Here is an 11,553-nt window from a genome sequence, read left to right as displayed (position 1 = left end):
CCCTTCCAAATGCTCCAAAATGTTCAAAAGTCAAGTACTATCAATTTTTTATCTTGTTGGCTTTGTGCATTCTACTGATTCATTCTAATTTTTATGATTCTTGAACCTCCTGGCAGGTGAAGATATGAATTGCAAGAAAGGCAATTCATGGAGACAGCATACCTTACTATAGATAAGTAATTTTTTCGTTCATCTTCTCACTTAAAGGGAGTGTACCAAATATTACTCATCTAGGTGTTCCAATACGAGGGGAGGATTGCTATGCAGTGAGAGAGATTGTGTTTGAGTTTATGTGCTTTCCACCTTTCTTATCAAATGTGATAGTCTGGGTTGATCCTAGGTTTTCCGTTTTCCTTTCGGTTGTGTAGGTTGGGAATCCGCTCTTGAAGGTTCACAGTTTGGTGCTCGTCGGTATGATGGCAAGCTGAATGAATTGTAAGATGCCTTTTTTTCATTATCAGCTTGTTTTCTTGTGCATCTTTTATTCTTTCCCTGGTTTAAAATATTTGAGCTTGTATTTTTTTTTAGGTATGGGTGTAAATGTGTAATGTGAAAGTAGGCTTGCATCTGAAGGAAAGGATATTTTTTTTTACTGAATCTAATGAGGTCTATGATAGTTTTGATTCAATGGGTTTACAAGAGAACCTTTTGAGAGGCATCTATGCATATGGTAAATATCCATTTTTGAAAAATTTTGGACTTATTTTTATGAAGTTAGGTGATGACTTTGTTACCATTTTTTTATGCGAGGATATGAACATGTGACTGAGATGCTGCATTTTTTATTTCTTTTCTTCTTTTTTAAGGATTTTTGAAGCCCTCCGAACATTAAAAAAAGGTGTATCGGAACCCGAACACTGAAGAAATTAGTTTATGTTCTTTGTAAATGTAGTTCATATGTTTTAAACAGCATAAGTCCCCACTAGTTTTATCGAATCATAAACATGTCACTTGGACCTTATAATAAGCTTATTGGATTTGGATTTGTTACGGCATTAAATATTAATTACAATGTTTCTTAGATTCACTGGAAATGGTGGTTGTCGTGAGAACCGATAAAAGTGTTTATTGTCAATTGCTTAGAATTGACATTCGTACTAATTGATGCCCGGTCTGTGATTTGCTCTGTTAACTTGCTATAAGACCATCACTAGAGGTATTAGCTTGGATGCTTAGATTACAAAGAACTATTGCGGGATTAAATGGTTTTTGTCCATTGTCCTTGGGTTTATTGTCAATTCGTTTTCCAGGGACGTTCAGTTGCCATGCACAGTTTATTCTCTTTTTCTTGCATGGAAGGAGGAATTTCCAAATTATAGCCTTTGGAGTTTCCTCCCAAATTAAAAGGAAAGTATAACATAATTATTACATCTACATTGTTTGTAACGGATTTTCCTAACAGCCCTTCCTATATTGAGCTGCGTCGAAGCTTATGGGCACGTTTGGCTGCGAGGAATTTGTTTTCATGATAAATTGGGTTTCTTCAAGTGTGAAGTCCTTAAAAATCAGGAAACCAAATCCTGGAAACGGCTGTCTCCGTGATGAGAAGTTGCTACAAAACCGGAAAATGTTGATATGGTTTTGTGCAGAGTCTTTTGTTTCCGAGTTTTATCAATTTCTCATCATGGAAGCAGCTGTTTCCATGATCTTGTTTCCTGATTTTCAGGGTTGCTGGCAGCCAAACGTGCCCTATAGGAATAACTTTTTTTCATGACACAACTTAAAAAAAAAAAACTTGCTTCAAGTATATTCGAAGTCATTTTTATAAAAATCACTTTTTGAGAGCTTTTTGGGAAGGAAATGATATCAGCACAAGCGTGATTTGATATTTTCACCAGCGCACCTTGTTTTTTAGTATTTGAAGAGCTGTGAAAAGGTTATTACAGTTCCCAAAAAGCTCTCACAAGCCAATCTATCTATATCTTATATATCTATATGTAAAGCTGAATGTGATAAGCTGCGGTGTCGCCACCTGGCACCCTTCTATACCCCGTTCTTCTATACCCAATAAATTCTGGCCTATTTGTTAGGTTACTCAGAACGCCACCTCACTTTAAGCAACCGGCTTTACCTTCTCAACCAGTTACAATTAATCGATTTTAAATGGCTTTATTTTCGGGGGTATTATACAAAATCGTCAAAGGTTACCAATCTTTTCCTGATTTAATGGATCTAAAATTCTAAACCTAACTGGTTTTCCCTCCAACAATCTGCCCGTTCAACTATGCATTTCCCAAAAGCGAGCCATACTAAAAAAGACGTTTTCTAAACGTCTCTCTCATCTATCCAAATACGCGCCCATTTAAATTCCAAATCACGGAATTTAAAAAACTCCTAAAATCAAGGTTTTATTATTACAGAAGCCTTTATTCCCTTTCTATCAACACAGACTCTTCGTTTCCTAACTTTCCCGATTTACCTCCTTAAATTAGTAATTAAATCTCATAAAGACCCCACAAATCCTCCGAAAATTATTAATAAGATCTCAACCCTGTGTCTCTTCTATTTTTCTCCTAAAATATGCATGTAAATCCCTTAAAATCAGCCTCAAGTGTTTGCCCCTTTGCCTTTCGTATTCGATCCTTTTCTCTCTCATGTTGTATAGTTTTTTCTGTGATTTAACTGTGATGTTAGGATTTGATAGATTTTCTACTGATTTCCTATCATTTTTTCTTTATTTCCATGGATTTTTATGCTGTGTGAGAAAATAATAGGGATTTGCTAGGGACCATTGTTTTGGTACCTTTTGTTGTGGGTTAGTGTTTTGAGAATTGGGCTTTTGTATTTTGTTGTTGCATAAATGGAGCAAAGGAATGAAGAAAGAGAAAGCAAATAACGCTGGTTGCGCCCTAAAAGCCCTCTCAAGCGATCTCCTAAGAAGCTATGTGGAAGGTTTATAGCTTCGAGTGATGTGGATTTTCAGTTAGTTACACAGGATTGTATTATATTCAACTGTTCTGATCATTGTCTATTGCTTTGTTGTTATTTCTGGAGAAATGGGATGTTTGGATCTTTTTTATTTGATTAGGAATATTGAGTTATTGATTCAATGGAAGATATGAGTTCAGGACAATTCACTCCTTTTAATTTTGCTATGGAATGTCACGTTCTTAAAATACCATATAGTATCTGATTTAAAAATACACATCTTTCTTTTTTCCGAGAGTATTTGATTTGGAATGGGCTGCTCTTGAATCATTGTGACGTACTGTAGGAAATTCGGTACATTTTCTGTTCATACTTTGTGGGGGATAATTCTTTATTCATGTGTATCTGGTGCATTTTAAATGAGATTATGAAATCACTTACAAAAGCAATACAAACAACAAGAGAAGGTCAATCTTTTCCAATGGATTGTTTTGAACTCGAGTAGAAGCCCCAATACCTTGGCGCTCGGCCGTCGTTTTTTCTGGGGGCATATTATTAGAAGTGTTGAGAAACAACTTGCTCTTCGTAGCGCTCTCACTCATCAGTCGCTTCTGACATTCATTCCATTTTGCTTTTCTAGTTACTTGACTGAGCGTAGCGGGCTCCGCGCCCTGGCTTCTAATGAAACTACCTATTATTGATTCCTCTCTTCGCTGAACAGAAGGTTAGATGAGATGGCTTCTTTGTTCTGTTATAAACTCATCTACTGCTCATTCTCCGATCCGGTCTACCATGGCTCCTTTTCTACTAATAAAAGAGGGCAACACAGCGCCTTCGCTTAGAAAAGAAATCCAATCAAGGATTGAGAAGCCGAAAGATCCAATGCACTACAATGATGGTACCAATCGTCGCATAAGAAAGACTCCACTCCGGCATTAGAATTTCTTTCTAGGGCTTAACGGCGCCTAGCCTATGGAGGGAGTGTCAACCCGATTCTAGGGGTTTTTAATTACCAGTTCTTCTTTTTTAACTAAGACCATTTTCTTGAAATAAAAGTGCGTCTCTCTATCATTCGATCATGAAAACAACAGGAACAAGAGAAAGACTAACTTATTCTGACTCTCTCACAAGCACTCTCGCTCTTATCCGGTTCATTCGGAGATGGCACTCCTTCACGTCACTAGCATCCAGGAAGAAGACTGACCGATGACCTCGAAACCGAAGATTGAAAAGCTTACCTTACGTCGAATCACTAAGATAAGTCCTCCCGTTTTTCTCAGACTGAACTATCGAAAGGAGCGTCTGGAAATCATCCAACATCGAAGATCGTATCAAGAAGAATCGGATCCCTCCTTCAGTCCCACCCACAATAATACCTTTGTTACCGTGACGGATGCTAGGGGGAATAAAAAAACTAGGGCCTCCGCAGGTTGTTTGGAGGAAATCAAAGGGGGGTCTCGTCTTTCTCGGTATGCTGCTGGAGCAACTGCAGAACATGTCAGGCGATCCGCCAGAAAGATGGGGATGAAGTCTAGGTTGAGGACAGTGGCAATCCTACCACTAGTCATGAATTTGCCATTAGAAAAAAGACCACGGGCGTCTGGTCTTCGTCCAGGTTGCACTCCTGAAGACGACCATATCGAGATTTTTTCTTCTACAAAGATTTTGGACAACGTTTCTTTTGGGCCTGCTGCAGAGGCCTCTCACATTCTAAGACAAGATCTATATTTATATTTATGATTTTCCTACTTCTGCTCCCATCCGGGCTTGTTGAATTCCCGCTCCTATTTGATATACCATCACAATCCCACCGAAATAAAATTTGTACAGAAGGGTTTCCGCAACCACGCATAGGAAAGAAATCACAGATCATCCATTCAGGCAATCCTTTTTTACAGATCCAATATTTCTTTCTTTTATTATTTGTTTACTTAAATAGAATTTGGATTTTCCTTTTTGTGCTCTTTGTTGAATTGTTTTGGCTTCTCAGTCGTTTACGTAGGGAACTTTTTTAATGGTTCTCTCTGCTTCATGTTCTCTGGACATGAATGGGGCTCTCCTGATGGATGGGATTCCAACATACTTTGCCAACTGATTGTGAAGATTTTCCAAAATCGACTTGATTAGAGTTGCTGTTTGGGATGGGACCAAGACTAGATGCATTGCATCATACTGTTCTATGCCTTCATGTAAGAAATATTACTAATGCTTTTATATAAAAGAGATTGTTTCATTAGCTAAGTTTAACTTTCATCTATTGCTGTCATACCAGTTAGGTTTGCTTTTGATTTTCTATTTTAATGTCAGAAAAGAGAAATTCACTCCTTTTACTTTTGATTTTCTATTTTAATGTCAGAAAGGAAAAATCAGACAAAAATAATTGGGGATAAAGGCGAAATTAAGAAGAAAAAAAAATTGAAACAAAATTCTTTTCCAAACTTATTTTACATCAGTAAAAAGTATTCATGCTCTTCTCTTTTGAGTTCAAGATTTTCAAATTAAATACATTGAACTCATGAGTCATTTGCTAAAACTACCAAAAATAAATATATGATTACCAAGCAAAGTAAGATTAACCCATATTAGGGTTTTCACGATGAGGTGTTAGCTACAAAATCTCCTTGATTTTCGCTAATCGATTTGAAGCCTGTGATTCCTTCTATCAATTCGCATCTCAATGTCAGTGGATTGGAAGCTCGATTTGCGACTCTCTGCAAGGTTCTTGATTTTTCCTTATTATTCTGTATTTTCCATCTATATTTCTGTCATTCCAAACATGACGGCGATTGGATGCGAAACTGTATGTGTTTTCTTAGTAGTTTATTTCCATTTTTGTTTTTGTTTTTCATTAATTATGTTATATTCTTGCCATTGTATATTGAATCTTGCAATGCTTTGCTTATGGTGTTCTCTTTTTGCGCTTTTTATTTTCGTAAATTTGATGAGATCTCATTATCTCAGCCCTAAGAAATCGAACGGTCTTGGTTTGCGGTTGTTCTGTATTCTATAAGAAATTGAATGATTATTTAAGAAGTGAAACATGATAACGGAGATAGCGGTTTTACTTTATGCCAGATTTTGAGGGTCACAAGGCTGAAGTGAGCGATTAGTTGATATAATCATGTTGTTTCACTTCTGACAAGTTACTAATCGCTGTGTGTTTTTCACTTTGAATTAGGGGAAGGAGTTACAAGCGAATTTTGTTCACTTGAGTCTTCTACGCAAGTAAATATCCTTCCGATTTTCCTTTTTTATTATTTTGTGCAGCTTTGAGCACTTCATGCCTGTTTCAGTAGCTAAATTTTTTTATGATTGATATCACTATAGTAACTTTTCCTGCTTCACATTTGTATGTCCAGAATTTTTAGTGCCGGCATTGTTTCTTTTAAAATATAGTTGGTCTGGGGCATCATGTGAGAATATATTGGCTTCATTTGCTTTCAGACAAATGGTCTGTGCTTTTTGTTCCAAACCAGGTATTTGATCAATAACTTTGTTTTCTTTATTTTCTTATTTTTGTCTTTTCTATTTACATTTTAAATTTGGGTTGAAACTGATCATTGGACTCAATCAAACATAAATTTGAGTCAAATTTACAGTTTTATTCTTCATAATATTTATAAATGTTTTTGTTTTTTAGGGGTTCTTTCATGCTTCTAATGATTTTATGATGACATAGACTTGGGATTGTCTGCACATGGTTTGGAATTTCTTGGAAATGAAGATAACGAACTGCTTAAGTTTCTTCTTCTTTTATCATGGGTATTCTTCTTCATTGTTTTCTCCATCTTTTTCAATATCCATATATTTATTACATGTGCTCCATCTTTTTCAATATACTTATTGGTATTCTTCTTTCTATTTTTTTTTCGTTCCCGTACAACGCACGGGTCTGCAACTAGTATATATATGTAAAGGAGAATGTGGTAAGCTGGGGTGCCGCCACGTGGCACCCCCACTGCATTATGATTTTCTACATGAAAAGTAATTTCAAAAAGTTTCCACAGCCGTTTCCCATGGTTTCTTTTCCCGACTTTTCTCCATAAATTACGTAATAAAATCTCAATAAATCCGGTGTCCTAAATTTTGGGTTTACTAAATTTTGGTGCTACCACGTGGAACCCTCTCTATATGTTAGAGGTTTCTATTCTAACGTTTCATATTCTAACGTTAACGGTGATACACGCATTCCCTTTATATAGCCCATAATTTTTAGACTCTTCGCCTTTTAACTTTTCCGAACTTATTCGAAAAAGAGGTAGTAAATAGCAACAGAAAGAAACGTGGTTACTTCCAAAGTTCCAAACAGCATTGAAAAAATAAAATATAAATACACATCACGACGTTTCGTTCTTCACCTTATTTTTCAACGTAAAAGCTAATATCTTTCGGTTTTTTTTTTTGTGGGGGTCTTTCTGGTTTTTGAGTTTGGGTGCTATTTTAGGCCAGTTCTATTGATCTCATGCTGTCCCTGTACATTATTTGTAGTTGCTGTGGAGACTTTCTCCTCCAAGAAATGTTCTGCCGCTGTAGTTGGTTCGAATGTTGACGACTGTGTTCCAGCCGGTGGCTTGCGGGACTTTCAGGCAGTACCACGCATCCGAGCATTGATTCAGGGGCATCATCGAGATTGCACTGTAGCAGTTCCTCGAGTGCATCCTTGCAAGCTTATTCTTTTTTCCCTGTTATTCTTTACCCTTTCTCTATTCATGTTTGTCGTCAAGCTTATATGTTTTTTTTTTCATCTCAGATTAGGAAGGTTACATGAACATGTGCCTAGGATTTGCATGCCATGTTGGTGTTCAGATTATTTTTGTTTCACGTTTCACCTGTTTCTCTTAAAAGCAGGTTCTCCATTAGAAATTGGAAGCATGATATGGTTTTGGGGCCATGGAGATTGTTTAAGAAAACCTGCAAACGTTTAAATATCTTATTTGGGTATTTGTGTTGCAGTCTGGAAGCTCAAACGATTGAAGTGAGATTGGGGGATTATGACGCAATGCCCGGGTAACTGAATCAATCATTGTTGGGAAGACAAATTTTCCTTTCGTTAACCAAGTCACTGTTTCATCTTATGTTTGATACTATATAAAACTATCAGGCTGTTTCATACTTTGTGTGTTCATGCTGCAAAATTTCATTTTTGCCATGGTCTAAAGCCAATCGAATAACCCATTTCCATTTTCCACAGCATCTTTACTATACCCAATTCCATTTGCTGTAAAATTCACATTTTCTATGGACATTCAATATAAACTATCAAACTTAATTAAGGCTTACTCTGTGGTCATGATAATATGTGGATCTGGGGAGAGCTTATAATAGATTGGAGCAGTTAATGTCGTGCTTGAAAACGGATATGGGTGCTCAACATGGTCTTAAATCCAGTGACACATTACAAGGTTAAATGGCTGTACAGAGATATCATGTGTGATGGAGTTCCATATGTAGAATTTGAAGCTTTGCACATAATGAATACCATTTCCACCAATAAGCATTCGCATTTCAATAAATTAAACATTTTTATGCCACACATGTGCGCACACACTCGTAAAATTTGCATGTAAACCTTATAACGTTCCTCAGTCCACGTGCTTCGTTCTTTAGTCAACTTTCATTCTCGCTCATCAATTTGTTCTTTATTCAACTTTTATTCTCTCGCTCATCCTTTTGTTCTTTATTCAACTTTTATTCTCTCGCATCTTCTTTTTTCAATCTAAATGAACTTTCACCCCAACATGAACTTTTAGATTAATTTCTTATTAGTTCAGGTTTTGGTCCATTTTTGTTCAGCTGGTGATCTAGACAGCATAAGTAGGCCTCATTTTAAGGTGATTGCGATCTTCATCGGCGTTGCCAGCGTGGCGGTTGGTATTGGAATTCCAGTCTTTTTATGAATCCCAGATTGATAATGCTGTAAGTTTCTCTAAATTTTATTCTATAAAGAAGAATGAATACTGTAATTTTTATTCTTAATTTGTAAATAAAAGGGAAGGGAGAAGATAAGGGGTTGAGTTTTTTTTTTTTCTTTCTTTTTTCTTTTTTGGATTTGGGAATGGATATCCGCACACCTTTGTTTCAGGAAATAAAGTTTCATAACATTTTCTCACATATGGAGCCGCGGTTGCTTGGATTATTTCTGTTATATAATGTTCTATCTTTCCTCCGAGAAGTTCTTGCCCCTTCCCCTACCGTTTTGTAGGCTTTAGGTTTTCTTCTTCTTTCTTATTTTTCTTCTGTTTTGTGATGTCACAGGGAAGCAGGTCGAGCAGGATTATGAAGGAGTTCAAAGGGCAGAAGGATTTTAGGGTTATAAAGTAGAATGATGGAATCCGAGGTGTGGTGGAAGAGGCTATTTCAGTGACATGTACAATCTTTTTCTTTAGTAATTTTACAATGTTATTTACTTTAAATTTCTCTGATTAGCCGTTACTAATTTAGGTTTTCTACTTCTTCATTCCTTTTATTTTTCTTTTGTTTTGCGATGTGGCAGGAAGCAGGTGAAGCAATTGCTATTCGGGTCACTTTTGGAATAAGGATAAAGCTAATGTAAGCTCAAATCTCCTCTACAACGCTATTTTCTTTTATCCATTTTCATTTGTTTTCCTGTGGAATTTTGTGAGGAAATATCTTAGGCCCTATTTGGATTGCAAGAAAAATACTATCCTCAATATGCATTCTATTCTAAATACGAGTATATGACATAATCATGCTTTTCAACTATTTTGTTGAGACTCTGTTGGTGGCTGATAGGAGTCATCTTTTCTTACATCAACGAAAAATATTTTACTTTTTGCACACATTCCTCCTTGTTGTAGTTCGACATATGAATCCAAGGTCAATGATGTTTTGCAATTTTAAGTGTATGTGAATCATATCAATGCCTACTTTTAAGATTAAAATCTCATGATAATCATTTAAGTTATTGGGATTTGCTAAGGTCCATCGCAGAAGGGTTTTCGCGGCTGGTTTGACGTGCCAGACTAGCAATTCCCTTTTCTGTTATATGCAAGGCAAAAAAATAAATAAATAAAAGAACAATAAATACCTGCTGCTATTCTTTTTTTTTTTGGGGTTGGTTTTGTCTTGATGTCTTCTAAGGGTTGTCTTTTTCTATATCTAGGTTTCGTGGTCCCTTTTTCTTGCTTTTTTTTAATAGTTACAGAGAATTGATTTGTTTTGATGAATGTTATTTCCGGTTCTGATTATTTTTATTTCCCAATCCTTTTCTTTTCCCTTCCTTCAAAATGTTATGCTTCTTTATCACCAGCCGGTTTTTTCCTAAGATTCCCGTTTGGTCCATTTATGTTATACCTCTCCAATCGATATTCTACTTATATCAGTCATTTGTGATTACGGTATTACAATTCATAATTTGAATAAGAAAGAATTGTTATGTTATCTGTCTTCCACCAAGAAAAGCTAAACCATTGATTTTTCTAAGCCTAGGTTTGGCCGATGAGGGGTTGACTCATGATATCTTACAAGATCAACGTTCTCAAATTCATGTCCCCTTGTGGGACCCAAAAATCGATTATTAGAATTTCAATCAGATTGAGTCTTAACAATCAATTCACACTCGCCCAATTAACGGTCGAGATGAAAATCGTTATGTGCCAAATTACTTGTAGATCGCCCAGTCGGCGGAGGAGATAAAAGCAGTTTCTAGCAAAATCCCATCTCATATGAACCTCCAATTCATGATTCTTTGGATAATGGAATCATTTACTAGGCAATAAAATGGGATTTAAAACATGGAATCATTTTTGACATCAAACTCGGTAAAAAAATGGGATTTGCTAGGCAATATCGCGGCTCGCTTTTGCAGGAGAGAACAGCAGCCTCAGGTGAATAAAATGAATAAGACAAAATCTGCTAAAAAGTTGTGAATTAGCTTTGAGGCGTTTTTAATCTGCAGATGGCTTTGAGGTGGGTCCCAAGAGAAACAAACAACAATGACAGTCAAATTATCACAAAAGTTTTGCTTGAGCGCCTCCCTTACTAGTTCCCATGAGTGTCATAGACAATGCCACCCGATTTCTCGATTCTTAGTCTTTCGCTATTACAGTTTGGTTTGTGATCTTTTGGCGTAGGCGGAAGCGTGTGGAAAAGGTGACGATCACCGTCTTCAATCCCGGTAGAAGAAGAGCACCGTCTTCTTCAATAAAACTCTTTCAATCCACAAAGAAAATAAGCAATCCTTGATTCCACAGGGAAAAAAAGCAAACTGAAACTGTATTATCCAATTGAAAGATTTCCCTGACATATTATATGACCACATATTTATAGGGTTTTCTCTAAGATTAGGATAAACTCTATCTCTATCTCCAGGACTCCTACCTTATCTCTAAATCTTAATCTTTTTTCTTTTACAAATAAAATATAAACAAAAGAAAAATAAAATTGCAAGCGTGTCCTACATCATCTTTGGATAGTTCAACTGCTCTACCCAAAACTGCTCGACAATCACCAGCATTGGCTACAAGCATGGTTCTGCATTATAAAAATGTGTTAGAAACATAAAACTCTAGTCTATGGATAAGACAAACAGATCTGGAAGCATTAGATCACAAATCAGAAATTAACATAAGCAGCAAGTGAATCATAGCTAGTGGAAGATAGAAAGACATAAACTGGCAATATCCCTGAATTAATATCAGGGTGCAATTGTATGTCAAACCCGTG

General features: G+C 36.3%; 3 long non-coding RNA genes and 1 pseudogene across 7 annotated transcripts; 3 read left to right on the top strand and 1 right to left on the bottom strand.

Moving 5' to 3' along the window:
* The first annotated feature begins 4,572 nt into the window (after window positions 1–4,572).
* LOC143887626 (uncharacterized) lies at window positions 4,573–6,342 on the top strand. The gene is made up of 3 exons (XR_013254307.1): window positions 4,573–5,057; window positions 6,047–6,093; window positions 6,228–6,342. It is a non-coding gene; the product is annotated as an uncharacterized LOC143887626 (long non-coding RNA).
* Window positions 6,343–6,523: 181 nt separating this feature from the next.
* LOC143887079 (uncharacterized) lies at window positions 6,524–7,898 on the top strand. Of its 5 annotated transcripts, XR_013254018.1 has the most exons (4): window positions 6,524–6,630; window positions 7,357–7,520; window positions 7,619–7,716; window positions 7,822–7,898. It is a non-coding gene; the product is annotated as an uncharacterized LOC143887079 (long non-coding RNA). The 5 variants fall into 5 exon arrangements; XR_013254019.1 differs by lacking the exon at window positions 7,619–7,716; XR_013254015.1 differs by lacking the exon at window positions 7,619–7,716 and having other exon boundaries at window positions 7,357–7,552.
* Window positions 7,899–8,606: 708 nt separating this feature from the next.
* On the top strand, window positions 8,607–9,580 carry LOC143887081 (uncharacterized). Its single transcript, XR_013254020.1, has 3 exons — window positions 8,607–8,784; window positions 9,124–9,235; window positions 9,362–9,580. It is a non-coding gene; the product is annotated as an uncharacterized LOC143887081 (long non-coding RNA).
* Window positions 9,581–10,869: 1,289 nt separating this feature from the next.
* LOC143888553 (putative protein phosphatase 2C 27) overlaps window positions 10,870–11,553 on the bottom strand; it is a 95,855-nt pseudogene continuing 95,171 nt past the window's right edge.

This window comes from Tasmannia lanceolata, unplaced genomic scaffold, assembly GCF_043159265.1.
Source record: "Tasmannia lanceolata isolate RefF3 unplaced genomic scaffold, GAP_Taslan_0.1 ptg000012l, whole genome shotgun sequence".
Taxonomy (NCBI): domain Eukaryota; kingdom Viridiplantae; phylum Streptophyta; class Magnoliopsida; order Canellales; family Winteraceae; genus Tasmannia; species Tasmannia lanceolata.
Note: the sequence above shows the minus strand (reverse complement) of the source record. Positions and strands in the feature narration are given on the sequence as shown.